Raw genomic sequence first — 26,068 nt, forward strand, 5'->3', positions numbered from 1 at the left:
CAGGCCACCGGTGGGAAAGGCCGGGGTTCCCCTGACATAAGCTGGAGGTGACGGCGATGGGAGACAGCATGTCTGTGACCATTGCCGTGGGAGAGAGCTGCAGGGCAACGCCGGCCGGCCCTAGCTAGGCCCCCGCTTGAGGAGGCCTCGGGGACTTTGGTTGGCCAGGAAACCCCCGTCTTCAGACGGGTCTGGCAGCCTGGCCCAACCCAGACCCTTGGCCTGGGCCAGGTGAGCTATGGCATGGAGAGGGGGCTCTCCCAGCAGCCCCAGATCTGGCCCAGGGGTCCCTTCCCCCACAGCCCCTTCTGCAAGGGGCCGTGCCCCTCCCCCTGCCTTAGAACTCAGCCCTCTGCCCCCCAGCAAGTGTCAGGAAGGAACTCTTCCTATCCAACAGTGGCCCCTAGCGGTGGAAGCTTTGCCTCTGACTTTGGGCACCGGAGCCGCTCTCTTGTTCCTGGAGCTTCTTCTGTCTCTTGGCTTTTCACCAGACAGACAGGAGGGAACAACTGTCCAGGACAGCATAGCAGAGCTTCTCTCCTAGCCCAGTCCCCACCCAGCAGGCTCCGCCCACGTCGGCGACCCCTTCCGTCGCGTCCCCGTGGCCTCCTGCTGGCATTCGGTGTATACATTTTGGAACCCCGCTTCCCCCAGCGCTGGAGGTTTTCCTGGCAGTGGACGCGCTCCCCGAAGTGCATCGGGTGGGTTTCGGCAGGATGCCTATTGGCCGCATCTGTCCCGGCACTGCCACTGGGGACAACTCCCGAGTGCAGAAAACGCCACCCCTCCCCCACCCCAATCCATCACAACTGTCTTCCCACTCCCGGGCTTGGGCACCTCCCGCCAGTGGCCACCGTCTCCAGAGCAACCAGGAGGGGTGGGGTCGGGGCGAGTCTGCCGGGGGCGGGGTGAGTGTGCGCCTGCGCGCCAGGGCGGCGCTGGGCGTGGCCGGCACGGCGGGCCAGGGCGCCTGCGCTTTGGTCCCGGCTTTGCCGCCGTCAGAGAGCGGTCTACGGCGGCGCGGGAGGCCTAGCGCTTGCCCCTCCCCCTCCCGCACCCCCACCCCGGGAGCCGTCTGGCCGCCCCGAAAGGAGGGGGTCAGGGGGAGGCAGCGGACGGAGCGAGAGGGGGCTTAGATCCCACAGGGCTGTTGGATGCGGCTCTCCCGCTGGCAGGTGTCGGCACTTTTGCTTCCCTCCGCGGTGAGGACCACGTTGTCCTCCCTCTCAGCTGACCTGGGCCGGTCCAACGAACCTGAGCGCAGGCGGTGCACCTGCGCTGGGGCTCAGGTCCCAGCCGGCACGGGGCCTGTCCAGAGACATGCAGAAGCCTGTCTCCTGAGCATGCACGCACCCAGTGCCAGGCTCAGCCGCAGCCAAAGTGACAGAAGAAGAGGCATGTGTAGGGAGGCCCCCCTGCAAGCGACTCCCCCCACACACACACACACCCCGTGCAAGAGCACGGATTCCCAAGTAGAGCCCACTGGCAGGCCACTGAGGCCCGGAGCCACCTGCCATCAGCAGCGCAGTCCTGGGTGTCCCCGCAGCCCTCAGGAGCACCAGGGCCTGGGGCTCGATCGACCAGGCAGCTGCGCCTCGGCGAGAAGGCCTCTCTGCTTTGGTTTGGAAATCTGGACAGTATCCCTGCGGCATCGCCCGCTATGGCAGCTTGGAACGGCAATCAATAGGAAAATCACCTGGTGGCGTGGCGTGGCGTGCTGTGGCAGAGGGAAATGTGCTGAAGATGATGGGTTCTCCCTTTTTTTCCCCCACAAATGGATGGGTACGACTCGAGTCACTGCCCAGACCACCCATACGTCCGCTTTGGACGGTCACGATGGCCGCTTAGAATATACCCGGTCCATGGAACACCTGGACCTGTAAGCCCACTTGACCGCAGCGCCTGCCTCAAGTGAGCAGAAATGATTTCCACGCAAGTGTCTCACCACCCAATAGGTAAGCAGTTTCGTTTTGCGTCCCGCGGCCCCAGAGCCGAGAGAAACGCTCGTTGGTTGGTACGGTCCCAAAAAGGAGGGCGAGAGGAGAAAGGGCAGGCTCCTTGCTCAGAGTCGTCGGGGTGCTCTGGGGCCCCTCTCGTCCCAGAAAAGAAACGCAGAGAAAGAGAGGTCATTGACAAGGGAGAGGGAAGACTCTGGGCCTGTCCTCTCCGGGAGACAGGCCTCTGCAGGCCTGGCCGGGAGCCCAGGCCGGAGCCCGCAGGCCACCGGTGGGAAAGGCCGGGGTTCCCCTGACATAAGCTGGAGGTGACGGCGATGGGAGACAGCATGTCTGTGACCATTGCCGTGGGAGAGAGCTGCAGGGCAACGCCGGCCGGCCCTAGCTAGGCCCCCGCTTGAGGAGGCCTCGGGGACTTTGGTTGGCCAGGAAACCCCCGTCTTCAGACGGGTCTGGCAGCCTGGCCCAACCCAGACCCTTGGCCTGGGCCAGGTGAGCTATGGCATGGAGAGGGGGCTCTCCCAGCAGCCCCAGATCTGGCCCAGGGGTCCCTTCCCCCACAGCCCCTTCTGCAAGGGGCCGTGCCCCTCCCCCTGCCTTAGAACTCAGCCCTCTGCCCCCCAGCAAGTGTCAGGAAGGAACTCTTCCTATCTAACAGTGGCCCCTAGCGGTGGAAGCTTTGCCTCTGACTTTGGGCACCGGAGCCGCTCTCTTGTTCCTGGAGCTTCTTCTGTCTCTTGGCTTTTCACCAGACAGACAGGAGGGAACAACTGTCCAGGACAGCATAGCAGAGCTTCTCTCCTAGCCCAGTCCCCACCCAGCAGGCTCCGCCCACGTCGGCGACCCCTTCCGTCGCGTCCCCGTGGCCTCCTGCTGGCATTCGGTGTATACATTTTGGAACCCCGCTTCCCCCAGCGCTGGAGGTTTTCCTGGCAGTGGACGCGCTCCCCGAAGTGCATCGGGTGGGTTTCGGCAGGATGCCTATTGGCCGCATCTGTCCCGGCACTGCCACTGGGGACAACTCCCGAGTGCAGAAAACGCCACCCCTCCCCCACCCCAATCCATCACAACTGTCTTCCCACTCCCGGGCTTGGGCACCTCCCGCCAGTGGCCACCGTCTCCAGAGCAACCAGGAGGGGTGGGGTCGGGGCGAGTCTGCCGGGGGCGGGGTGAGTGTGCGCCTGCGTGCCAGGGCGGCGCTGGGCGTGGCCGGCACGGCGGGCCGGGGCGCCTGCGCTTTGGTCCCGGCTTTGCCGCCGTCAGAGAGCGGTCTACGGCGGCGCGGGAGGCCTAGCGCTTGCCCCTCCCCCTCCCGCACCCCCACCCCGGGAGCCGTCTGGCCGCCCCGAAAGGAGGGGGTCAGGGGGAGGCAGCGGACGGAGCGAGAGGGGGCTTAGATCCCACAGGGCTGTTGGATGCGGCTCTCCCGCTGGCAGGTGTCGGCACTTTTGCTTCCCTCCGCGGTGAGGACCACGTTGTCCTCCCTCTCAGCTGACCTGGGCCGGTCCAACGAACCTGAGCGCAGGCGGTGCACCTGCGCTGGGGCTCAGGTCCCAGCCGGCACGGGGCCTGTCCAGAGACATGCAGAAGCCTGTCTCCTGAGCATGCACGCACCCAGTGCCAGGCTCAGCCGCAGCCAAAGTGACAGAAGAAGAGGCATGTGTAGGGAGGCCCCCCTGCAAGCGACTCCCCCCCCACACACACACACCCCGTGCAAGAGCACGGATTCCCAAGTAGAGCCCACTGGCAGGCCACTGAGGCCCGGAGCCACCTGCCATCAGCAGCGCAGTCCTGGGTGTCCCCGCAGCCCTCAGGAGCACCAGGGCCTGGGGCTCGATCGACCAGGCAGCTGCGCCTCGGCGAGAAGGCCTCTCTGCTTTGGTTTGGAAATCTGGACAGTATCCCTGCGGCATCGCCCGCTATGGCAGCTTGGAACGGCAATCAATAGGAAAATCACCTGGTGGCGTGGCGTGGCGTGCTGTGGCAGAGGGAAATGTGCTGAAGATGATGGGTTCTCCCTTTTTTTCCCCCACAAACGGATGGGTACGACTCGAGTCACTGCCCAGACCACCCATACGTCCGCTTTGGACGGTCACGATGGCCGCTTAGAATATACCCGGTCCATGGAACACCTGGACCTGTAAGCCCACTTGACCGCAGCGCCTGCCTCAAGTGAGCAGAAATGATTTCCACGCAAGTGTCTCACCACCCAATAGGTAAGCAGTTTCGTTTTGCGTCCCGCGGCCCCAGAGCCGAGAGAAACGCTCGTTGGTTGGTACGGTCCCAAAAAGGAGGGCGAGAGGAGAAAGGGCAGGCTCCTTGCTCAGAGTCGTCGGGGTGCTCTGGGGCCCCTCTCGTCCCAGAAAAGAAACGCAGAGAAAGAGAGGTCATTGACAAGGGAGAGGGAAGACTCTGGGCCTGTCCTCTCCGGGAGACAGGCCTCTGCAGGCCTGGCCGGGAGCCCAGGCCGGAGCCCGCAGGCCACCGGTGGGAAAGGCCGGGGTTCCCCTGACATAAGCTGGAGGTGACGGCGATGGGAGACAGCATGTCTGTGACCATTGCCGTGGGAGAGAGCTGCAGGGCAACGCCGGCCGGCCCTAGCTAGGCCCCCGCTTGAGGAGGCCTCGGGGACTTTGGTTGGCCAGGAAACCCCCGTCTTCAGACGGGTCTGGCAGCCTGGCCCAACCCAGACCCTTGGCCTGGGCCAGGTGAGCTATGGCATGGAGAGGGGGCTCTCCCAGCAGCCCCAGATCTGGCCCAGGGGTCCCTTCCCCCACAGCCCCTTCTGCAAGGGGCCGTGCCCCTCCCCCTGCCTTAGAACTCAGCCCTCTGCCCCCCAGCAAGTGTCAGGAAGGAACTCTTCCTATCCAACAGTGGCCCCTAGCGGTGGTAGCTTTGCCTCTGACTTTGGGCACCGGAGCCGCTCTCTTGTTCCTGGAGCTTCTTCTGTCTCTTGGCTTTTCACCAGACAGACAGGAGGGAACAACTGTCCAGGACAGCATAGCAGAGCTTCTCTCCTAGCCCAGTCCCCACCCAGCAGGCTCCGCCCACGTCGGCGACCCCTTCCGTCGCGTCCCCGTGGCCTCCTGCTGGCATTCGGTGTATACATTTTGGAACCCCGCTTCCCCCAGCGCTGGAGGTTTTCCTGGCAGTGGACGCGCTCCCCGAAGTGCATCGGGTGGGTTTCGGCAGGATGCCTATTGGCCGCATCTGTCCCGGCACTGCCACTGGGGACAACTCCCGAGTGCAGAAAACGCCACCCCTCCCCCACCCCAATCCATCACAACTGTCTTCCCACTCCCGGGCTTGGGCACCTCCCGCCAGTGGCCACCGTCTCCAGAGCAACCAGGAGGGGTGGGGTCGGGGCGAGTCTGCCGGGGGCGGGGTGAGTGTGCGCCTGCGCGCCAGGGCGGCGCTGGGCGTGGCCGGCACGGCGGGCCGGGGCGCCTGCGCTTTGGTCCCGGCTTTGCCGCCGTCAGAGAGCGGTCTACGGCGGCGCGGGAGGCCTAGCGCTTGCCCCTCCCCCTCCCGCACCCCCACCCCGGGAGCCGTCTGGCCGCCCCGAAAGGAGGGGGTCAGGGGGAGGCAGCGGACGGAGCGAGAGGGGGCTTAGATCCCACAGGGCTGTTGGATGCGGCTCTCCCGCTGGCAGGTGTCGGCACTTTTGCTTCCCTCCGCGGTGAGGACCACGTTGTCCTCCCTCTCAGCTGACCTGGGCCGGTCCAACGAACCTGAGCGCAGGCGGTGCACCTGCGCTGGGGCTCAGGTCCCAGCCGGCACGGGGCCTGTCCAGAGACATGCAGAAGCCTGTCTCCTGAGCATGCACGCACCCAGTGCCAGGCTCAGCCGCAGCCAAAGTGACAGAAGAAGAGGCATGTGTAGGGAGGCCCCCCTGCAAGCGACTCCCCCCACACACACACACACCCCGTGCAAGAGCACGGATTCCCAAGTAGAGCCCACTGGCAGGCCACTGAGGCCCGGAGCCACCTGCCATCAGCAGCGCAGTCCTGGGTGTCCCCGCAGCCCTCAGGAGCACCAGGGCCTGGGGCTCGATCGACCAGGCAGCTGCGCCTCGGCGAGAAGGCCTCTCTGCTTTGGTTTGGAAATCTGGACAGTATCCCTGCGGCATCGCCCGCTATGGCAGCTTGGAACGGCAATCAATAGGAAAATCACCTGGTGGCGTGGCGTGGCGTGCTGTGGCAGAGGGAAATGTGCTGAAGATGATGGGTTCTCCCTTTTTTTCCCCCACAAACGGATGGGTACGACTCGAGTCACTGCCCAGACCACCCATACGTCCGCTTTGGACGGTCACGATGGCCGCTTAGAATATACCCGGTCCATGGAACACCTGGACCTGTAAGCCCACTTGACCGCAGCGCCTGCCTCAAGTGAGCAGAAATGATTTCCACGCAAGTGTCTCACCACCCAATAGGTAAGCAGTTTCGTTTTGCGTCCCGCGGCCCCAGAGCCGAGAGAAACGCTCGTTGGTTGGTACGGTCCCAAAAAGGAGGGCGAGAGGAGAAAGGGCAGGCTCCTTGCTCAGAGTCGTCGGGGTGCTCTGGGGCCCCTCTCGTCCCAGAAAAGAAACGCAGAGAAAGAGAGGTCATTGACAAGGGAGAGGGAAGACTCTGGCCCTGTCCTCTCCGGGAGACAGGCCTCTGCAGGCCTGGCCGGGAGCCCAGGCCGGAGCCCGCAGGCCACCGGTGGGAAAGGCCGGGGTTCCCCTGACATAAGCTGGAGGTGACGGCGATGGGAGACAGCATGTCTGTGACCATTGCCGTGGGAGAGAGCTGCAGGGCAACGCCGGCCGGCCCTAGCTAGGCCCCCGCTTGAGGAGGCCTCGGGGACTTTGGTTGGCCAGGAAACCCCCGTCTTCAGACGGGTCTGGCAGCCTGGCCCAACCCAGACCCTTGGCCTGGGCCAGGTGAGCCATGGCATGGAGAGGGGGCTCTCCCAGCAGCCCCAGATCTGGCCCAGGGGTCCCTTCCCCCACAGCCCCTTCTGCAAGGGGCCGTGCCCCTCCCCCTGCCTTAGAACTCAGCCCTCTGCCCCCCAGCAAGTGTCAGGAAGGAACTCTTCCTATCCAACAGTGGCCCCTAGCGGTGGAAGCTTTGCCTCTGACTTTGGGCACCGGAGCCGCTCTCTTGTTCCTGGAGCTTCTTCTGTCTCTTGGCTTTTCACCAGACAGACAGGAGGGAACAACTGTCCAGGACAGCATAGCAGAGCTTCTCTCCTAGCCCAGTCCCCACCCAGCAGGCTCCGCCCACGTCGGCGACCCCTTCCGTCGCGTCCCCGTGGCCTCCTGCTGGCATTCGGTGTATACATTTTGGAACCCCGCTTCCCCCAGCGCTGGAGGTTTTCCTGGCAGTGGACGCGCTCCCCGAAGTGCATCGGGTGGGTTTCGGCAGGATGCCTATTGGCCGCATCTGTCCCGGCACTGCCACTGGGGACAACTCCCGAGTGCAGAAAACGCCACCCCTCCCACGCCCCAATCCATCACAACTGTCTTCCCACTCCCGGGCTTGGGCACCTCCCGCCAGTGGCCACCGTCTCCAGAGCAACCAGGAGGGGTGGGGTCGGGGCGAGTCTGCCGGGGGCGGGGTGAGTGTGCGCCTGCGCGCCAGGGCGGCGCTGGGCGTGGCCGGCACGGCGGGCCGGGGCGCCTGCGCTTTGGTCCCGGCTTTGCCGCCGTCAGAGAGCGGTCTACGGCGGCGCGGGAGGCCTAGCGCTTGCCCCTCCCCCTCCCGCACCCCCACCCCGGGAGCCGTCTGGCCGCCCCGAAAGGAGGGGGTCAGGGGGAGGCAGCGGACGGAGCGAGAGGGGGCTTAGATCCCACAGGGCTGTTGGATGCGGCTCTCCCGCTGGCAGGTGTCGGCACTTTTGCTTCCCTCCGCGGTGAGGACCACGTTGTCCTCCCTCTCAGCTGACCTGGGCCGGTCCAACGAACCTGAGCGCAGGCGGTGCACCTGCGCTGGGGCTCAGGTCCCAGCCGGCACGGGGCCTGTCCAGAGACATGCAGAAGCCTGTCTCCTGAGCATGCACGCACCCAGTGCCAGGCTCAGCCGCAGCCAAAGTGACAGAAGAAGAGGCATGTGTAGGGAGGCCCCCCTGCAAGCGACTCCCCCCCCACACACACACACCCCGTGCAAGAGCACGGATTCCCAAGTAGAGCCCACTGGCAGGCCACTGAGGCCCGGAGCCACCTGCCATCAGCAGCGCAGTCCTGGGTGTCCCCGCAGCCCTCAGGAGCACCAGGGCCTGGGGCTCGATCGACCAGGCAGCTGCGCCTCGGCGAGAAGGCCTCTCTGCTTTGGTTTGGAAATCTGGACAGTATCCCTGCGGCATCGCCCGCTATGGCAGCTTGGAACGGCAATCAATAGGAAAATCACCTGGTGGCGTGGCGTGGCGTGCTGTGGCAGAGGGAAATGTGCTGAAGATGATGGGTTCTCCCTTTTTTTCCCCCACAAACGGATGGGTACGACTCGAGTCACTGCCCAGACCACCCATACGTCCGCTTTGGACGGTCACGATGGCCGCTTAGAATATACCCGGTCCATGGAACACCTGGACCTGTAAGCCCACTTGACCGCAGCGCCTGCCTCAAGTGAGCAGAAATGATTTCCACGCAAGTGTCTCACCACCCAATAGGTAAGCAGTTTCGTTTTGCGTCCCGCGGCCCCAGAGCCGAGAGAAACGCTCGTTGGTTGGTACGGTCCCAAAAAGGAGGGCGAGAGGAGAAAGGGCAGGCTCCTTGCTCAGAGTCGTCGGGGTGCTCTGGGGCCCCTCTCGTCCCAGAAAAGAAACGCAGAGAAAGAGAGGTCATTGACAAGGGAGAGGGAAGACTCTGGGCCTGTCCTCTCCGGGAGACAGGCCTCTGCAGGCCTGGCCGGGAGCCCAGGCCGGAGCCCGCAGGCCACCGGTGGGAAAGGCCGGGGTTCCCCTGACATAAGCTGGAGGTGACGGCGATGGGAGACAGCATGTCTGTGACCATTGCCGTGGGAGAGAGCTGCAGGGCAACGCCGGCCGGCCCTAGCTAGGCCCCCGCTTGAGGAGGCCTCGGGGACTTTGGTTGGCCAGGAAACCCCCGTCTTCAGACGGGTCTGGCAGCCTGGCCCAACCCAGACCCTTGGCCTGGGCCAGGTGAGCTATGGCATGGAGAGGGGGCTCTCCCAGCAGCCCCAGATCTGGCCCAGGGGTCCCTTCCCCCACAGCCCCTTCTGCAAGGGGCCGTGCCCCTCCCCCTGCCTTAGAACTCAGCCCTCTGCCCCCCAGCAAGTGTCAGGAAGGAACTCTTCCTATCCAACAGTGGCCCCTAGCGGTGGAAGCTTTGCCTCTGACTTTGGGCACCGGAGCCGCTCTCTTGTTCCTGGAGCTTCTTCTGTCTCTTGGCTTTTCACCAGACAGACAGGAGGGAACAACTGTCCAGGACAGCATAGCAGAGCTTCTCTCCTAGCCCAGTCCCCACCCAGCAGGCTCCGCCCACGTCGGCGACCCCTTCCGTCGCGTCCCCGTGGCCTCCTGCTGGCATTCGGTGTATACATTTTGGAACCCCGCTTCCCCCAGCGCTGGAGGTTTTCCTGGCAGTGGACGCGCTCCCCGAAGTGCATCGGGTGGGTTTCGGCAGGATGCCTATTGGCCGCATCTGTCCCGGCACTGCCACTGGGGACAACTCCCGAGTGCAGAAAACGCCACCCCTCCCCCACCCCAATCCATCACAACTGTCTTCCCACTCCCGGGCTTGGGCACCTCCCGCCAGTGGCCACCGTCTCCAGAGCAACCAGGAGGGGTGGGGTCGGGGCGAGTCTGCCGGGGGCGGGGTGAGTGTGCGCCTGCGCGCCAGGGCGGCGCTGGGCGTGGCCGGCACGGCGGGCCGGGGCGCCTGCGCTTTGGTCCCGGCTTTGCCGCCGTCAGAGAGCGGTCTACGGCGGCGCGGGAGGCCTAGCGCTTGCCCCTCCCCCTCCCGCACCCCCACCCCGGGAGCCGTCTGGCCGCCCCGAAAGGAGGGGGTCAGGGGGAGGCAGCGGACGGAGCGAGAGGGGGCTTAGATCCCACAGGGCTGTTGGATGCGGCTCTCCCGCTGGCAGGTGTCGGCACTTTTGCTTCCCTCCGCGGTGAGGACCACGTTGTCCTCCCTCTCAACTGACCTGGGCCGGTCCAACGAACCTGAGCGCAGGCGGTGCACCTGCGCTGGGGCTCAGGTCCCAGCCGGCACGGGGCCTGTCCAGAGACATGCAGAAGCCTGTCTCCTGAGCATGCACGCACCCAGTGCCAGGCTCAGCCGCAGCCAAAGTGACAGAAGAAGAGGCATGTGTAGGGAGGCCCCCCTGCAAGCGACTCCCCCCCCACACACACACACCCCGTGCAAGAGCACGGATTCCCAAGTAGAGCCCACTGGCAGGCCACTGAGGCCCGGAGCCACCTGCCATCAGCAGCGCAGTCCTGGGTGTCCCCGCAGCCCTCAGGAGCACCAGGGCCTGGGGCTCGATCGACCAGGCAGCTGCGCCTCGGCGAGAAGGCCTCTCTGCTTTGGTTTGGAAATCTGGACAGTATCCCTGCGGCATCGCCCGCTATGGCAGCTTGGAACGGCAATCAATAGGAAAATCACCTGGTGGCGTGGCGTGGCGTGCTGTGGCAGAGGGAAATGTGCTGAAGATGATGGGTTCTCCCTTTTTTTCCCCCACAAACGGATGGGTACGACTCGAGTCACTGCCCAGACCACCCATACGTCCGCTTTGGACGGTCACGATGGCCGCTTAGAATATACCCGGTCCATGGAACACCTGGACCTGTAAGCCCACTTGACCGCAGCGCCTGCCTCAAGTGAGCAGAAATGATTTCCACGCAAGTGTCTCACCACCCAATAGGTAAGCAGTTTCGTTTTGCGTCCCGCGGCCCCAGAGCCGAGAGAAACGCTCGTTGGTTGGTACGGTCCCAAAAAGGAGGGCGAGAGGAGAAAGGGCAGGCTCCTTGCTCAGAGTCGTCGGGGTGCTCTGGGGCCCCTCTCGTCCCAGAAAAGAAACGCAGAGAAAGAGAGGTCATTGACAAGGGAGAGGGAAGACTCTGGGCCTGTCCTCTCCGGGAGACAGGCCTCTGCAGGCCTGGCCGGGAGCCCAGGCCGGAGCCCGCAGGCCACCGGTGGGAAAGGCCGGGGTTCCCCTGACATAAGCTGGAGGTGACGGCGATGGGAGACAGCATGTCTGTGACCATTGCCGTGGGAGAGAGCTGCAGGGCAACGCCGGCCGGCCCTAGCTAGGCCCCCGCTTGAGGAGGCCTCGGGGACTTTGGTTGGCCAGGAAACCCCCGTCTTCAGACGGGTCTGGCAGCCTGGCCCAACCCAGACCCTTGGCCTGGGCCAGGTGAGCTATGGCATGGAGAGGGGGCTCTCCCAGCAGCCCCAGATCTGGCCCAGGGGTCCCTTCCCCCACAGCCCCTTCTGCAAGGGGCCGTGCCCCTCCCCCTGCCTTAGAACTCAGCCCTCTGCCCCCCAGCAAGTGTCAGGAAGGAACTCTTCCTATCCAACAGTGGCCCCTAGCGGTGGAAGCTTTGCCTCTGACTTTGGGCACCGGAGCCGCTCTCTTGTTCCTGGAGCTTCTTCTGTCTCTTGGCTTTTCACCAGACAGACAGGAGGGAACAACTGTCCAGGACAGCATAGCAGAGCTTCTCTCCTAGCCCAGTCCCCACCCAGCAGGCTCCGCCCACGTCGGCGACCCCTTCCGTCGCGTCCCCGTGGCCTCCTGCTGGCATTCGGTGTATACATTTTGGAACCCCGCTTCCCCCAGCGCTGGAGGTTTTCCTGGCAGTGGACGCGCTCCCCGAAGTGCATCGGGTGGGTTTCGGCAGGATGCCTATTGGCCGCATCTGTCCCGGCACTGCCACTGGGGACAACTCCCGAGTGCAGAAAACGCCACCCCTCCCCCACCCCAATCCATCACAACTGTCTTCCCACTCCCGGGCTTGGGCACCTCCCGCCAGTGGCCACCGTCTCCAGAGCAACCAGGAGGGGTGGGGTCGGGGCGAGTCTGCCGGGGGCGGGGTGAGTGTGCGCCTGCGCGCCAGGGCGGCGCTGGGCGTGGCCGGCACGGCGGGCCGGGGCGCCTGCGCTTTGGTCCCGGCTTTGCCGCCGTCAGAGAGCGGTCTACGGCGGCGCGGGAGGCCTAGCGCTTGCCCCTCCCCCTCCCGCACCCCCACCCCGGGAGCCGTCTGGCCGCCCCGAAAGGAGGGGGTCAGGGGGAGGCAGCGGACGGAGCGAGAGGGGGCTTAGATCCCACAGGGCTGTTGGATGCGGCTCTCCCGCTGGCAGGTGTCGGCACTTTTGCTTCCCTCCGCGGTGAGGACCACGTTGTCCTCCCTCTCAGCTGACCTGGGCCGGTCCAACGAACCTGAGCGCAGGCGGTGCACCTGCGCTGGGGCTCAGGTCCCAGCCGGCACGGGGCCTGTCCAGAGACATGCAGAAGCCTGTCTCCTGAGCATGCACGCACCCAGTGCCAGGCTCAGCCGCAGCCAAAGTGACAGAAGAAGAGGCATGTGTAGGGAGGCCCCCCTGCAAGCGACTCCCCCCACACACACACACACCCCGTGCAAGAGCACGGATTCCCAAGTAGAGCCCACTGGCAGGCCACTGAGGCCCGGAGCCACCTGCCATCAGCAGCGCAGTCCTGGGTGTCCCCGCAGCCCTCAGGAGCACCAGGGCCTGGGGCTCGATCGACCAGGCAGCTGCGCCTCGGCGAGAAGGCCTCTCTGCTTTGGTTTGGAAATCTGGACAGTATCCCTGCGGCATCGCCCGCTATGGCAGCTTGGAACGGCAATCAATAGGAAAATCACCTGGTGGCGTGGCGTGGCGTGCTGTGGCAGAGGGAAATGTGCTGAAGATGATGGGTTCTCCCTTTTTTTCCCCCACAAACGGATGGGTACGACTCGAGTCACTGCCCAGACCACCCATACGTCCGCTTTGGACGGTCACGATGGCCGCTTAGAATATACCCGGTCCATGGAACACCTGGACCTGTAAGCCCACTTGACCGCAGCGCCTGCCTCAAGTGAGCAGAAATGATTTCCACGCAAGTGTCTCACCACCCAATAGGTAAGCAGTTTCGTTTTGCGTCCCGCGGCCCCAGAGCCGAGAGAAACGCTCGTTGGTTGGTACGGTCCCAAAAAGGAGGGCGAGAGGAGAAAGGGCAGGCTCCTTGCTCAGAGTCGTCGGGGTGCTCTGGGGCCCCTCTCGTCCCAGAAAAGAAACGCAGAGAAAGAGAGGTCATTGACAAGGGAGAGGGAAGACTCTGGGCCTGTCCTCTCCGGGAGACAGGCCTCTGCAGGCCTGGCCGGGAGCCCAGGCCGGAGCCCGCAGGCCACCGGTGGGAAAGGCCGGGGTTCCCCTGACATAAGCTGGAGGTGACGGCGATGGGAGACAGCATGTCTGTGACCATTGCCGTGGGAGAGAGCTGCAGGGCAACGCCGGCCGGCCCTAGCTAGGCCCCCGCTTGAGGAGGCCTCGGGGACTTTGGTTGGCCAGGAAACCCCCGTCTTCAGACGGGTCTGGCAGCCTGGCCCAACCCAGACCCTTGGCCTGGGCCAGGTGAGCTATGGCATGGAGAGGGGGCTCTCCCAGCAGCCCCAGATCTGGCCCAGGGGTCCCTTCCCCCACAGCCCCTTCTGCAAGGGGCCGTGCCCCTCCCCCTGCCTTAGAACTCAGCCCTCTGCCCCCCAGCAAGTGTCAGGAAGGAACTCTTCCTATCCAACAGTGGCCCCTAGCGGTGGTAGCTTTGCCTCTGACTTTGGGCACCGGAGCCGCTCTCTTGTTCCTGGAGCTTCTTCTGTCTCTTGGCTTTTCACCAGACAGACAGGAGGGAACAACTGTCCAGGACAGCATAGCAGAGCTTCTCTCCTAGCCCAGTCCCCACCCAGCAGGCTCCGCCCACGTCGGCGACCCCTTCCGTCGCGTCCCCGTGGCCTCCTGCTGGCATTCGGTGTATACATTTTGGAACCCCGCTTCCCCCAGCGCTGGAGGTTTTCCTGGCAGTGGACGCGCTCCCCGAAGTGCATCGGGTGGGTTTCGGCAGGATGCCTATTGGCCGCATCTGTCCCGGCACTGCCACTGGGGACAACTCCCGAGTGCAGAAAACGCCACCCCTCCCCCACCCCAATCCATCACAACTGTCTTCCCACTCCCGGGCTTGGGCACCTCCCGCCAGTGGCCACCGTCTCCAGAGCAACCAGGAGGGGTGGGGTCGGGGCGAGTCTGCCGGGGGCGGGGTGAGTGTGCGCCTGCGCGCCAGGGCGGCGCTGGGCGTGGCCGGCACGGCGGGCCGGGGCGCCTGCGCTTTGGTCCCGGCTTTGCCGCCGTCAGAGAGCGGTCTACGGCGGCGCGGGAGGCCTAGCGCTTGCCCCTCCCCCTCCCGCACCCCCACCCCGGGAGCCGTCTGGCCGCCCCGAAAGGAGGGGGTCAGGGGGAGGCAGCGGACGGAGCGAGAGGGGGCTTAGATCCCACAGGGCTGTTGGATGCGGCTCTCCCGCTGGCAGGTGTCGGCACTTTTGCTTCCCTCCGCGGTGAGGACCACGTTGTCCTCCCTCTCAGCTGACCTGGGCCGGTCCAACGAACCTGAGCGCAGGCGGTGCACCTGCGCTGGGGCTCAGGTCCCAGCCGGCACGGGGCCTGTCCAGAGACATGCAGAAGCCTGTCTCCTGAGCATGCACGCACCCAGTGCCAGGCTCAGCCGCAGCCAAAGTGACAGAAGAAGAGGCATGTGTAGGGAGGCCCCCCTGCAAGCGACTCCCCCCACACACACACACACCCCGTGCAAGAGCACGGATTCCCAAGTAGAGCCCACTGGCAGGCCACTGAGGCCCGGAGCCACCTGCCATCAGCAGCGCAGTCCTGGGTGTCCCCGCAGCCCTCAGGAGCACCAGGGCCTGGGGCTCGATCGACCAGGCAGCTGCGCCTCGGCGAGAAGGCCTCTCTGCTTTGGTTTGGAAATCTGGACAGTATCCCTGCGGCATCGCCCGCTATGGCAGCTTGGAACGGCAATCAATAGGAAAATCACCTGGTGGCGTGGCGTGGCGTGCTGTGGCAGAGGGAAATGTGCTGAAGATGATGGGTTCTCCCTTTTTTTCCCCCACAAACGGATGGGTACGACTCGAGTCACTGCCCAGACCACCCATACGTCCGCTTTGGACGGTCACGATGGCCGCTTAGAATATACCCGGTCCATGGAACACCTGGACCTGTAAGCCCACTTGACCGCAGCGCCTGCCTCAAGTGAGCAGAAATGATTTCCACGCAAGTGTCTCACCACCCAATAGGTAAGCAGTTTCGTTTTGCGTCCCGCGGCCCCAGAGCCGAGAGAAACGCTCGTTGGTTGGTACGGTCCCAAAAAGGAGGGCGAGAGGAGAAAGGGCAGGCTCCTTGCTCAGAGTCGTCGGGGTGCTCTGGGGCCCCTCTCGTCCCAGAAAAGAAACGCAGAGAAAGAGAGGTCATTGACAAGGGAGAGGGAAGACTCTGGCCCTGTCCTCTCCGGGAGACAGGCCTCTGCAGGCCTGGCCGGGAGCCCAGGCCGGAGCCCGCAGGCCACCGGTGGGAAAGGCCGGGGTTCCCCTGACATAAGCTGGAGGTGACGGCGATGGGAGACAGCATGTCTGTGACCATTGCCGTGGGAGAGAGCTGCAGGGCAACGCCGGCCGGCCCTAGCTAGGCCCCCGCTTGAGGAGGCCTCGGGGACTTTGGTTGGCCAGGAAACCCCCGTCTTCAGACGGGTCTGGCAGCCTGGCCCAACCCAGACCCTTGGCCTGGGCCAGGTGAGCCATGGCATGGAGAGGGGGCTCTCCCAGCAGCCCCAGATCTGGCCCAGGGGTCCCTTCCCCCACAGCCCCTTCTGCAAGGGGCCGTGCCCCTCCCCCTGCCTTAGAACTCAGCCCTCTGCCCCCCAGCAAGTGTCAGGAAGGAACTCTTCCTATCCAACAGTGGCCCCTAGCGGTGGAAGCTTTGCCTCTGACTTTGGGCACCGGAGCCGCTCTCTTGTTCCTGGAGCTTCTTCTGTCTCTTGGCTTTTCACCAGACAGACAGGAGGGAACAACTGTCCAGGACAGCATAGCAGAGCTTCTCTCCTAGCCCAGTCCCCACCCAGCAGGCTCCGCCCACGTCGGCGACCCCTTCCGTCGCGTCCCCGTGGCCTCCTGCTGGCATTCGGTGTATACATTTTGGAACCCCGCTTCCCCCAGCGCTGGAGGTTTTCCTGGCAGTGGACGCGCTCCCCGAAGTGCATCGGGTGGGTTTCGGCAGGATGCCTATTGGCCGCATCTGTCCCGGCACTGCCACTGGGGACAACTCCCGAGTGCAGAAAACGCCACCCCTCCCACGCCCCAATCCATCACAACTGTCTTCCCACTCCCGGGCTTGGGCACCTCCCGCCAGTGGCCACCGTCTCCAGAGCAACCAGGAGGGGTGGGGTCGGGGCGAGTCTGCCGGGGGCGGGGTGAGTGTGCGCCTGCGCGCCAGGGCGGCGCTGGGCGTGGCCGGCACGGCGGGCCGGGGCGCCTGCGCTTTGGTCCCGGCTTTGCCGCCGTCAGAGAGCGGTCTACGGCGGCGCGGGAGGCCTAGCGCTTGCCCCTCCCCCTCCCGCACCCCCACCCCGGGAGCCGTCTGGCCGCCCCGAAAGGAGGGGGTCAGGGGGAGGCAGCGGACGGAGCGAGAGGGGGCTTAGATCCCACAGGGCTGTTGGATGCGGCTCTCCCGCTGGCAGGTGTCGGCACTTTTGCTTCCCTCCGCGGTGAGGACCACGTTGTCCTCCCTCTCAGCTGACCTGGGCCGGTCCAACGAACCTGAGCGCAGGCGGTGCACCTGCGCTGGGGCTCAGGTCCCAGCCGGCACGGGGCCTGTCCAGAGACATGCAGAAGCCTGTCTCCTGAGCATGCACGCACCCAGTGCCAGGCTCAGCCGCAGCCAAAGTGACAGAAGAAGAGGCATGTGTAGGGAGGCCCCCCTGCAAGCGACTCCCCCCCCACACACACACACCCCGTGCAAGAGCACGGATTCCCAAGTAGAGCCCACTGGCAGGCCACTGAGGCCCGGAGCCACCTGCCATCAGCAGCGCAGTCCTGGGTGTCCCCGCAGCCCTCAGGAGCACCAGGGCCTGGGGCTCGATCGACCAGGCAGCTGCGCCTCGGCGAGAAGGCCTCTCTGCTTTGGTTTGGAAATCTGGACAGTATCCCTGCGGCATCGCCCGCTATGGCAGCTTGGAACGGCAATCAATAGGAAAATCACCTGGTGGCGTGGCGTGGCGTGCTGTGGCAGAGGGAAATGTGCTGAAGATGATGGGTTCTCCCTTTTTTTCCCCCACAAACGGATGGGTACGACTCGAGTCACTGCCCAGACCACCCATACGTCCGCTTTGGACGGTCACGATGGCCGCTTAGAATATACCCGGTCCATGGAACACCTGGACCTGTAAGCCCACTTGACCGCAGCGCCTGCCTCAAGTGAGCAGAAATGATTTCCACGCAAGTGTCTCACCACCCAATAGGTAAGCAGTTTCGTTTTGCGTCCCGCGGCCCCAGAGCCGAGAGAAACGCTCGTTGGTTGGTACGGTCCCAAAAAGGAGGGCGAGAGGAGAAAGGGCAGGCTCCTTGCTCAGAGTCGTCGGGGTGCTCTGGGGCCCCTCTCGTCCCAGAAAAGAAACGCAGAGAAAGAGAGGTCATTGACAAGGGAGAGGGAAGACTCTGGGCCTGTCCTCTCCGGGAGACAGGCCTCTGCAGGCCTGGCCGGGAGCCCAGGCCGGAGCCCGCAGGCCACCGGTGGGAAAGGCCGGGGTTCCCCTGACATAAGCTGGAGGTGACGGCGATGGGAGACAGCATGTCTGTGACCATTGCCGTGGGAGAGAGCTGCAGGGCAACGCCGGCCGGCCCTAGCTAGGCCCCCGCTTGAGGAGGCCTCGGGGACTTTGGTTGGCCAGGAAACCCCCGTCTTCAGACGGGTCTGGCAGCCTGGCCCAACCCAGACCCTTGGCCTGGGCCAGGTGAGCTATGGCATGGAGAGGGGGCTCTCCCAGCAGCCCCAGATCTGGCCCAGGGGTCCCTTCCCCCACAGCCCCTTCTGCAAGGGGCCGTGCCCCTCCCCCTGCCTTAGAACTCAGCCCTCTGCCCCCCAGCAAGTGTCAGGAAGGAACTCTTCCTATCCAACAGTGGCCCCTAGCGGTGGAAGCTTTGCCTCTGACTTTGGGCACCGGAGCCGCTCTCTTGTTCCTGGAGCTTCTTCTGTCTCTTGGCTTTTCACCAGACAGACAGGAGGGAACAACTGTCCAGGACAGCATAGCAGAGCTTCTCTCCTAGCCCAGTCCCCACCCAGCAGGCTCCGCCCACGTCGGCGACCCCTTCCGTCGCGTCCCCGTGGCCTCCTGCTGGCATTCGGTGTATACATTTTGGAACCCCGCTTCCCCCAGCGCTGGAGGTTTTCCTGGCAGTGGACGCGCTCCCCGAAGTGCATCGGGTGGGTTTCGGCAGGATGCCTATTGGCCGCATCTGTCCCGGCACTGCCACTGGGGACAACTCCCGAGTGCAGAAAACGCCACCCCTCCCCCACCCCAATCCATCACAACTGTCTTCCCACTCCCGGGCTTGGGCACCTCCCGCCAGTGGCCACCGTCTCCAGAGCAACCAGGAGGGGTGGGGTCGGGGCGAGTCTGCCGGGGGCGGGGTGAGTGTGCGCCTGCGCGCCAGGGCGGCGCTGGGCGTGGCCGGCACGGCGGGCCGGGGCGCCTGCGCTTTGGTCCCGGCTTTGCCGCCGTCAGAGAGCGGTCTACGGCGGCGCGGGAGGCCTAGCGCTTGCCCCTCCCCCTCCCGCACCCCCACCCCGGGAGCCGTCTGGCCGCCCCGAAAGGAGGGGGTCAGGGGGAGGCAGCGGACGGAGCGAGAGGGGGCTTAGATCCCACAGGGCTGTTGGATGCGGCTCTCCCGCTGGCAGGTGTCGGCACTTTTGCTTCCCTCCGCGGTGAGGACCACGTTGTCCTCCCTCTCAACTGACCTGGGCCGGTCCAACGAACCTGAGCGCAGGCGGTGCACCTGCGCTGGGGCTCAGGTCCCAGCCGGCACGGGGCCTGTCCAGAGACATGCAGAAGCCTGTCTCCTGAGCATGCACGCACCCAGTGCCAGGCTCAGCCGCAGCCAAAGTGACAGAAGAAGAGGCATGTGTAGGGAGGCCCCCCTGCAAGCGACTCCCCCCCCACACACACACACCCCGTGCAAGAGCACGGATTCCCAAGTAGAGCCCACTGGCAGGCCACTGAGGCCCGGAGCCACCTGCCATCAGCAGCGCAGTCCTGGGTGTCCCCGCAGCCCTCAGGAGCACCAGGGCCTGGGGCTCGATCGACCAGGCAGCTGCGCCTCGGCGAGAAGGCCTCTCTGCTTTGGTTTGGAAATCTGGACAGTATCCCTGCGGCATCGCCCGCTATGGCAGCTTGGAACGGCAATCAATAGGAAAATCACCTGGTGGCGTGGCGTGGCGTGCTGTGGCAGAGGGAAATGTGCTGAAGATGATGGGTTCTCCCTTTTTTTCCCCCACAAACGGATGGGTACGACTCGAGTCACTGCCCAGACCACCCATACGTCCGCTTTGGACGGTCACGATGGCCGCTTAGAATATACCCGGTCCATGGAACACCTGGACCTGTAAGCCCACTTGACCGCAGCGCCTGCCTCAAGTGAGCAGAAATGATTTCCACGCAAGTGTCTCACCACCCAATAGGTAAGCAGTTTCGTTTTGCGTCCCGCGGCCCCAGAGCCGAGAGAAACGCTCGTTGGTTGGTACGGTCCCAAAAAGGAGGGCGAGAGGAGAAAGGGCAGGCTCCTTGCTCAGAGTCGTCGGGGTGCTCTGGGGCCCCTCTCGTCCCAGAAAAGAAACGCAGAGAAAGAGAGGTCATTGACAAGGGAGAGGGAAGACTCTGGGCCTGTCCTCTCCGGGAGACAGGCCTCTGCAGGCCTGGCCGGGAGCCCAGGCCGGAGCCCGCAGGCCACCGGTGGGAAAGGCCGGGGTTCCCCTGACATAAGCTGGAGGTGACGGCGATGGGAGACAGCATGTCTGTGACCATTGCCGTGGGAGAGAGCTGCAGGGCAACGCCGGCCGGCCCTAGCTAGGCCCCCGCTTGAGGAGGCCTCGGGGACTTTGGTTGGCCAGGAAACCCCCGTCTTCAGACGGGTCTGGCAGCCTGGCCCAACCCAGACCCTTGGCCTGGGCCAGGTGAGCTATGGCATGGAGAGGGGGCTCTCCCAGCAGCCCCAGATCTGGCCCAGGGGTCCCTTCCCCCACAGCCCCTTCTGCAAGGGGCCGTGCCCCTCCCCCTGCCTTAGAACTCAGCCCTCTGCCCCCCAGCAAGTGTCAGGAAGGAACTCTTCCTATCCAACAGTGGCCCCTAGCGGTGGAAGCTTTGCCTCTGACTTTGGGCACCGGAGCCGCTCTCTTGTTCCTGGAGCTTCTTCTGTCTCTTGGCTTTTCACCAGACAGACAGGAGGGAACAACTGTCCAGGACAGCATAGCAGAGCTTCTCTCCTAGCCCAGTCCCCACCCAGCAGGCTCCGCCCACGTCGGCGACCCCTTCCGTCGCGTCCCCGTGGCCTCCTGCTGGCATTCGGTGTATACATTTTGGAACCCCGCTTCCCCCAGCGCTGGAGGTTTTCCTGGCAGTGGACGCGCTCCCCGAAGTGCATCGGGTGGGTTTCGGCAGGATGCCTATTGGCCGCATCTGTCCCGGCACTGCCACTGGGGACAACTCCCGAGTGCAGAAAACGCCACCCCTCCCCCACCCCAATCCATCACAACTGTCTTCCCACTCCCGGGCTTGGGCACCTCCCGCCAGTGGCCACCGTCTCCAGAGCAACCAGGAGGGGTGGGGTCGGGGCGAGTCTGCCGGGGGCGGGGTGAGTGTGCGCCTGCGCGCCAGGGCGGCGCTGGGCGTGGCCGGCACGGCGGGCCGGGGCGCCTGCGCTTTGGTCCCGGCTTTGCCGCCGTCAGAGAGCGGTCTACGGCGGCGCGGGAGGCCTAGCGCTTGCCCCTCCCCCTCCCGCACCCCCACCCCGGGAGCCGTCTGGCCGCCCCGAAAGGAGGGGGTCAGGGGGAGGCAGCGGACGGAGCGAGAGGGGGCTTAGATCCCACAGGGCTGTTGGATGCGGCTCTCCCGCTGGCAGGTGTCGGCACTTTTGCTTCCCTCCGCGGTGAGGACCACGTTGTCCTCCCTCTCAGCTGACCTGGGCCGGTCCAACGAACCTGAGCGCAGGCGGTGCACCTGCGCTGGGGCTCAGGTCCCAGCCGGCACGGGGCCTGTCCAGAGACATGCAGAAGCCTGTCTCCTGAGCATGCACGCACCCAGTGCCAGGCTCAGCCGCAGCCAAAGTGACAGAAGAAGAGGCATGTGTAGGGAGGCCCCCCTGCAAGCGACTCCCCCCACACACACACACACCCCGTGCAAGAGCACGGATTCCCAAGTAGAGCCCACTGGCAGGCCACTGAGGCCCGGAGCCACCTGCCATCAGCAGCGCAGTCCTGGGTGTCCCCGCAGCCCTCAGGAGCACCAGGGCCTGGGGCTCGATCGACCAGGCAGCTGCGCCTCGGCGAGAAGGCCTCTCTGCTTTGGTTTGGAAATCTGGACAGTATCCCTGCGGCATCGCCCGCTATGGCAGCTTGGAACGGCAATCAATAGGAAAATCACCTGGTGGCGTGGCGTGGCGTGCTGTGGCAGAGGGAAATGTGCTGAAGATGATGGGTTCTCCCTTTTTTTCCCCCACAAACGGATGGGTACGACTCGAGTCACTGCCCAGACCACCCATACGTCCGCTTTGGACGGTCACGATGGCCGCTTAGAATATACCCGGTCCATGGAACACCTGGACCTGTAAGCCCACTTGACCGCAGCGCCTGCCTCAAGTGAGCAGAAATGATTTCCACGCAAGTGTCTCACCACCCAATAGGTAAGCAGTTTCGTTTTGCGTCCCGCGGCCCCAGAGCCGAGAGAAACGCTCGTTGGTTGGTACGGTCCCAAAAAGGAGGGCGAGAGGAGAAAGGGCAGGCTCCTTGCTCAGAGTCGTCGGGGTGCTCTGGGGCCCCTCTCGTCCCAGAAAAGAAACGCAGAGAAAGAGAGGTCATTGACAAGGGAGAGGGAAGACTCTGGGCCTGTCCTCTCCGGGAGACAGGCCTCTGCAGGCCTGGCCGGGAGCCCAGGCCGGAGCCCGCAGGCCACCGGTGGGAAAGGCCGGGGTTCCCCTGACATAAGCTGGAGGTGACGGCGATGGGAGACAGCATGTCTGTGACCATTGCCGTGGGAGAGAGCTGCAGGGCAACGCCGGCCGGCCCTAGCTAGGCCCCCGCTTGAGGAGGCCTCGGGGACTTTGGTTGGCCAGGAAACCCCCGTCTTCAGACGGGTCTGGCAGCCTGGCCCAACCCAGACCCTTGGCCTGGGCCAGGTGAGCTATGGCATGGAGAGGGGGCTCTCCCAGCAGCCCCAGATCTGGCCCAGGGGTCCCTTCCCCCACAGCCCCTTCTGCAAGGGGCCGTGCCCCTCCCCCTGCCTTAGAACTCAGCCCTCTGCCCCCCAGCAAGTGTCAGGAAGGAACTCTTCCTATCCAACAGTGGCCCCTAGCGGTGGAAGCTTTGCCTCTGACTTTGGGCACCGGAGCCGCTCTCTTGTTCCTGGAGCTTCTTCTGTCTCTTGGCTTTTCACCAGACAGACAGGAGGGAACAACTGTCCAGGACAGCATAGCAGAGCTTCTCTCCTAGCCCAGTCCCCACCCAGCAGGCTCCGCCCACGTCGGCGACCCCTTCCGTCGCGTCCCCGTGGCCTCCTGCTGGCATTCGGTGTATACATTTTGGAACCCCGCTTCCCCCAGCGCTGGAGGTTTTCCTGGCAGTGGACGCGCTCCCCGAAGTGCATCGGGTGGGTTTCGGCAGGATGCCTATTGGCCGCATCTGTCCCGGCACTGCCACTGGGGACAACTCCCGAGTGCAGAAAACGCCACCCCTCCCCCACCCCAATCCATCACAACTGTCTTCCCACTCCCGGGCTTGGGCACCTCCCGCCAGTGGCCACCGTCTCCAGAGCAACCAGGAGGGGTGGGGTCGGGGCGAGTCTGCCGGGGGCGGGGTGAGTGTGCGCCTGCGCGCCAGGGCGGCGCTGGGCGTGGCCGGCACGGCGGGCCGGGGCGCCTGCGCTTTGGTCCCGGCTTTGCCGCCGTCAGAGTGCGGTCTACGGCGGCGCGGGAGGCCTAGCGCTTGCCCCTCCCCCTCCCGCACCCCCACCCCGGGAGCCGTCTGGCCGCCCCGAAAGGAGGGGGTCAGGGGGAGGCAGCGGACGGAGCGAGAGGGGGCTTAGATCCCACAGGGCTGTTGGATGCGGCTCTCCCGCTGGCAGGTGTCGGCACTTTTGCTTCCCTCCGCGGTGAGGACCACGTTGTCCTCCCTCTCAGCTGACCTGGGCCGGTCCAACGAACCTGAGCGCAGGCGGTGCACCTGCGCTGGGGCTCAGGTCCCAGCCGGCACGGGGCCTGTCCAGAGACATGCAGAAGCCTGTCTCCTGAGCATGCACGCACCCAGTGCCAGGCTCAGCCGCAGCCAAAGTGACAGAAGAAGAGGCATGTGTAGGGAGGCCCCCCTGCAAGCGACTCCCCCCACACACACACACACCCCGTGCAAGAGCACGGATTCCCAAGTAGAGCCCACTGGCAGGCCACTGAGGCCCGGAGCCACCTGCCATCAGCAGCGCAGTCCTGGGTGTCCCCGCAGCCCTCAGGAGCACCAGGGCCTGGGGCTCGATCGACCAGGCAGCTGCGCCTCGGCGAGAAGGCCTCTCTGCTTTGGTTTGGAAATCTGGACAGTATCCCTGCGGCATCGCCCGCTATGGCAGCTTGGAACGGCAATCAATAGGAAAATCACCTGGTGGCGTGGCGTGGCGTGCTGTGGCAGAGGGAAATGTGCTGAAGATGATGGGTTCTCCCTTTTTTTCCCCCACAAACGGATGGGTACGACTCGAGTCACTGCCCAGACCACCCATACGTCCGCTTTGGACGGTCACGATGGCCGCTTAGAATATACCCGGTCCATGGAACACCTGGACCTGTAAGCCCACTTGACCGCAGCGCCTGCCTCAAGTGAGCAGAAATGATTTCCAAGCAAGTGTCTCACCACCCAATAGGTAAGCAGTTTCGTTTTGCGTCCCGCGGCCCCAGAGCCGAGAGAAACGCTCGTTGGTTGGTACGGTCCCAAAAAGGAGGGCGAGAGGAGAAAGGGCAGGCTCCTTGCTCAGAGTCGTCGGGGTGCTCTGGGGCCCCTCTCGTCCCAGAAAAGAAACGCAGAGAAAGAGAGGTCATTGACAAGGGAGAGGGAAGACTCTGGGCCTGTCCTCTCCGGGAGACAGACCTCTGCAGGCCTGGCCGGGAGCCCAGGCCGGAGCCCGCAGGCCACCGGTGGGAAAGGCCGGGGTTCCCCTGACATAAGCTGGAGGTGACGGCGATGGGAGACAGCATGTCTGTGACCATTGCCGTGGGAGAGAGCTGCAGGGCAACGCCGGCCGGCCCTAGCTAGGCCCCCACTTGAGGAGGCCTCGGGGACTTTGGTTGGCCAGGAAACCCCCGTCTTCAGACGGGTCTGGCAGCCTGGCCCAACCCAGACCCTTGGCCTGGGCCAGGTGAGCTATGGCATGGAGAGGGGGCTCTCCCAGCAGCCCCAGATCTGGCCCAGGGGTCCCTTCCCCCACAGCCCCTTCTGCAAGGGGCCGTGCCCCTCCCCCTGCCTTAGAACTCAGCCCTCTGCCCCCCAGCAAGTGTCAGGAAGGAACTCTTCCTATCCAACAGTGGCCCCTAGCGGTGGAAGCTTTGCCTCTGACTTTGGGCACCGGAGCCGCTCTCTTGTTCCTGGAGCTTCTTCTGTCTCTTGGCTTTTCACCAGACAGACAGGAGGGAACAACTGTCCAGGACAGCATAGCAGAGCTTCTCTCCTAGCCCAGTCCCCACCCAGCAGGCTCCGCCCACGTCGGCGACCCCTTCCGTCGCGTCCCCGTGGCCTCCTGCTGGCATTCGGTGTATACATTTTGGAACCCCGCTTCCCCCAGCGCTGGAGGTTTTCCTGGCAGTGGACGCGCTCCCCGAAGTGCATCGGGTGGGTTTCGGCAGGATGCCTATTGGCCGCATCTGTCCCGGCACTGCCACTGGGGACAACTCCCGAGTGCAGAAAACGCCACCCCTCCCCCACCCCAATCCATCACAACTGTCTTCCCACTCCCGGGCTTGGGCACCTCCCGCCAGTGGCCACCGTCTCCAGAGCAACCAGGAGGGGTGGGGTCGGGGCGAGTCTGCCGGGGGCGGGGTGAGTGTGCGCCTGCGCGCCAGGGCGGCGCTGGGCGTGGCCGGCACGGCGGGCCGGGGCGCCTGCGCTTTGGTCCCGGCTTTGCCGCCGTCAGAGAGCGGTCTACGGCGGCGCGGGAGGCCTAGCGCTTGCCCCTCCCCCTCCCGCACCCCCACCCCGGGAGCCGTCTGGCCGCCCCGAAAGGAGGGGGTCAGGGGGAGGCAGCGGACGGAGCGAGAGGGGGCTTAGATCCCACAGGGCTGTTGGATGCGGCTCTCCCGCTGGCAGGTGTCGGCACTTTTGCTTCCCTCCGCGGTGAGGACCACGTTGTCCTCCCTCTCAGCTGACCTGGGCCGGTCCAACGAACCTGAGCGCAGGCGGTGCACCTGCGCTGGGGCTCAGGTCCCAGCCGGCACGGGGCCTGTCCAGAGACATGCAGAAGCCTGTCTCCTGAGCATGCACGCACCCAGTGCCAGGCTCAGCCGCAGCCAAAGTGACAGAAGAAGAGGCATGTGTAGGGAGGCCCCCCTGCAAGCGACTCCCCCCACACACACACACACCCCGTGCAAGAGCACGGATTCCCAAGTAGAGCCCACTGGCAGGCCACTGAGGCCCGGAGCCACCTGCCATCAGCAGCGCAGTCCTGGGTGTCCCCGCAGCCCTCAGGAGCACCAGGGCCTGGGGCTCGATCGACCAGGCAGCTGCGCCTCGGCGAGAAGGCCTCTCTGCTTTGGTTTGGAAATCTGGACAGTATCCCTGCGGCATCGCCCGCTATGGCAGCTTGGAACGGCAATCAATAGGAAAA

This window comes from Dasypus novemcinctus, chromosome 11 (genome assembly GCF_030445035.2).
Source record: "Dasypus novemcinctus isolate mDasNov1 chromosome 11, mDasNov1.1.hap2, whole genome shotgun sequence".
In the NCBI taxonomy this organism is placed as follows: Eukaryota; Metazoa; Chordata; class Mammalia; order Cingulata; family Dasypodidae; genus Dasypus; species Dasypus novemcinctus.